Genomic DNA, 4,319 nt, shown 5'->3' on the forward strand with positions numbered 1-4,319 from the left:
CGATGCACCCAGGGTAATGGCATAACAATAGCTCTCTCCCAAAGGTGCCCAGCACAATGTGAAAGGCTGTGACAGAGATCAATACATTACAGAAACGCCTCGACTTGGCTCCGAGTGGAATTTTCGGCCTTGAATATGGTGTAAAAGATAAAGAAAAAGATCGAAGAATGAAAGCAGTTTGGCGCTTGAAAGAAAACCTTGCATTGACAAAACGTCCCACACAAAAAAATAAAATAAATTTGGACTAAGCTGGAGACAGTGCCATGTTGATATTCTGCCTTGCATCCTCCTAACTTGCCCCAGGCTTGTTAACAAGGTGCCTGTGGCAATGATTGCCTGGCCATCAAACTCCCAGCTGATAAGTTCCTCTGGGAGAGAGGAGCTCTGTCATTGAATTCACCCCGATCCCCTCCTCTTGCTGTACATTCGAGATAACACACAGCCAAACCCAGCCTCACATCTTCTGTAATGGCCTCAGTGATGTTTATGTATAACTTGTAAATTTCTGCCCCCCATGTAACTACTGGATATATCCCCATTTTATGATTTGATGACTGGATTTACACGCACAATTATGCCGTTGTAGCCTGCCAAGATGGCAGCCAGCTAGACACCTGTCACTTCCAATGTAGCAAGGCCAAGGAAGGAGATTGGCTGATTGATTAAAGCCTCAGAGTGCACAGAGGGTGAGGGACGCAGTGACAGGCCTGTGATTGACACAGATGAGAAGGAGGAAAAGAGGGTAGGAGAGAGCGACGGTTAGAGGACAGGATACTAAAACAATAGCCGGTTAAAGAGAGGGGATAGAGGGAGATTTAAGGAGATAGATGTAGGCTGAGGATGAGACAGGTGGTGAGTGGGAGAGGTGGGAAAAAAGAATGCGGAGGAAGGGTGGATAATCTTTTTTTCCCTCCGTTACTGTTCATCAAAAGGATTTTCTTAGCGAAAGAGAGACTGGGAGAGAGATGGCTGAGGACGTTGAGGAGAAGACGAGAGAGAGAGAGAGAGAGAGAGAGAGAGAGAGAGAGAGAGAGAGAGAGAGAGAAATAAAGCAGAAAAAGGGTGAAAAGTATTCCAGGAGGAACATCCCAACTTCAGTCATGCCCCAGCGAATGTGCTGACAGGGTTCGTCTGTGCCACAGCGGAGCAAGTGTCATACACTCTGACAAACCACACCCCGCTGCACAGGAGACAATGAAAAGTGGAACTACTTAACCCACAGCACACAACTTTCACCAAATATATAAACATTAAATACAGTTTTACAAACTTTTCTAGTTTCGTTCACAGGAAAATGTCCTTTAAAAGGACACCATCAATTTGAGACATGGTCTGCGTACTCATCCTGAAGAATACTATTCAACATATAAGAACAGCTGCATTCTGTCCTTTGTGGCTCGGAACTAGAGCCTAGATCGGGCCCAGAAAATCAAGCCTGACCCTACCCGAGCCCGTGCATGTTCGGTCCGAGCCTGGCCCGGCCCGACACATTAACAGTAATTATGAGCCCAAGCCCGATTTCAACCCGACATTTTAAAAATAAATGGACTGTTATATCTGACATTCTCAAATAAAATTAGGAGTTGTTTGAACTACAGAATTATTCGACTGTGGCTCATTGGAGATTGGGTCGTCCTCCATTCGAAAGATCAACGGTTTGATCCCCACCTCCCCTGGTCCACATGTCGAAGTGTCCTTGGGCAAGACACTGAACTTCGAATTGCTCCTCGTGCTGTACATGTGTGTGTAAATTTGGTGTGAATGGTTAGATTAGATGGTATGTAGATGTCCACTGCCATCAGTGTGTCTGTGTGAATGTGACAAACACTGTGAAAGCGCCTTGAGTAGTCAGAAGACTAGAAAGGTGCTTTATAAGTACAAGTCCATTTACCATTTATTCAGGATGGAATTGATCAAAAAAGGATCTGAATGAAGAAACTTACTTCGTACACATTTCTTACTTCGGCCTACTCTGCAAAATATTTATAGGCCTGTAATATTTATGTTTATGACATAGCTTTCCCCTCAGATTAGGCCAATAAAGCAATGATTTAAAACAAACAAAAAAAAAAAACCCCACACTCAGTCAAAGGCCCAGCCCGACCTGGCCCAAGGATAGTGGTGGGTAATATAGGGGTCGGGTCAGGCTCGGGCTCGGGCTCGGGCTCGCGCTGAGAGTCTAAACTCTACTCTGAACTGAGCCGAGTGAGAAAATCACCTGATGATGATGATGATGGTGATGATGATGATGGTGATGGTGATTTAATCTTGGGCTTAAGGCTCGTGCAATGAACTTTGGGCATGAATTTGAAAGATGTGGACATTTGGGGGTAAATGCATTCGAGTTTCATCATGGGAAATATAGGATACAGTATTTTTGGAGCTTGACCCATGCAAGGGGCTACTGGTGTTTTTCCATTGGCACATTTGGCTGCGCCTAGTCAAACCATGCAGTGCTGATTTGCGATTTCATTACCAGTTTAAATGCGGCAAGTAAATGGAAAAAATAAGGGGAGCTTTTATTGTTCAGAATTTATCGGACATGAAATGTGTTTATCCACTGTTTTACAGCCGCTATATCGACCACAAGTCACAGCTCGCTGCTTTTAAACGATCGACTCAAGCCAAGCGCATTATGGTTAAGACACACCTGCAAGCGGCTAGCCCTGTTGTAATGGAGATGCAAATCCCTGCCGTGCTGGGCTTATGTGCCTAGTCAGACCGACTCAAGCCAAACCAGCGTATGTGGAAAAGAGGCTTAAAAGTCATACATTAGTCTCTGCTTCAATTTTAACCATTTTTTTTTATCTGTGTCCTGTGAGTCCTCCAACATTATGAGTGCTCCCATGTTATGAGCGCTCCTTTAAATTTGAGTTTTAAAAAATAAAACATGCATGCCTGTCTTTTTCTCCTACCAGTAATAATAAACAGGGTTTTAATCCAATCTGGCAGATAGCCACATTATTGACTTACCAGATGACCGTAGGCTGATGTTACTGAAATATTACTGAAGTGTGCCTGCTCCTATCTGAAAACAAGCACACTGATTGATATCTGACATTCTGATTTTCATTTGAGGCTTGAGGCTATGAGGGACGGGCTGAGAGCGTGAGTCAGTTTCATGAGAGCAGAGCAACCTTTTACGTCACTCAAGGCGCCATGTACAACAAAGAGCATCTGCATCTTGCATCTCTATTGAGATTCTTAAGTGACTGATCAAAGCACAATATTAATCCAGCTAATTAATCATACTTCAAAGTGATATGGAGCTGGCTCGTCCCTTTGTGCACTACAGTTGAAAATCCTTGACAGTAGTTCCCATTAATAGCTGTTTAGAGCGTTTTGGAATAGCGTTATCCTATCTTTTTCCATGTAGCATTGTAAGATGATAACTTTGTCTCTGTCTATCTAATAGATGTGAGTAAAAACACTTGGAGGTATAAATGGATGTATAAATGGATGTGTGTGCTGGGCCTAAAAAGCCCTCTGTGCTTGTGAAGGTGTGATTGTTGCTTTGTTAAAAGGCCTGTCCTGTCTGCTTGTCTGCGAGTTCTTCTACCTTTCTTTGCAGCTTCACTTTTAATTAAAGTAGTGCAATGATTACAATTTTTAACTTAATTATCTTTATCTCTATTCTCAGGGCGTCCAGCACTCCGTGGGAAACTGAATGAGACACTTCACAAGAGGATTGGGAAAAAAGAACCAGCACAGGGAGGCTTGGTGAGATTGGGGAAGATATAAGGCAGTGTAAAAAAAAAAAGGAAGACGAGTGATTGACACCTGCCCTCAAGCTCACTGTGAAGGGCACGGAATGAGAGAGTGAGCGGAGGGGTATGAAAAGAGAGAAAACAGAGGAGAGAATGAAGACAACCGGAAAACAAGGCCTGCCTCACAGCAATCCTCGCTCAAATTAGGACATCTAGCCACAAGACAAGATGATTACAAGAAATCTGCTCTTACTGGTTTCCCTGTTCCTGTGGGAGGGGCTCGCGGGAGGAGCTTTGGCTAGTAAGATTGTAAGGAGGAGAGGAGTGGGTGGATCACACATGCTGAAGCTAGGGGAGAGCAGAGCTGCGGACCAATGGGATGCAAGCGTGGATGCGAATGCAATGCCTGTGGTCACTCTTAGAAACCTGATTAGTCATGAGCAGATGGGTGACACTGGATCTTTCTCTCATTCCAAACTATTACAGGGTCGTGCTGCTCCGTCAGTGGCTAACAAGGAGAGGCAAGCCTTCAAGCCCAAGAGTGAGGTTGACTCTGTCAATAAAAAAGAATCGACCTCGCACATATTAACCAATAACAAAGAGCTTCACCAG

This window comes from Echiichthys vipera, assembly GCF_963691815.1.
Source record: "Echiichthys vipera genome assembly, chromosome: 15".
Taxonomy (NCBI): Eukaryota; Metazoa; Chordata; class Actinopteri; order Perciformes; family Trachinidae; genus Echiichthys; species Echiichthys vipera.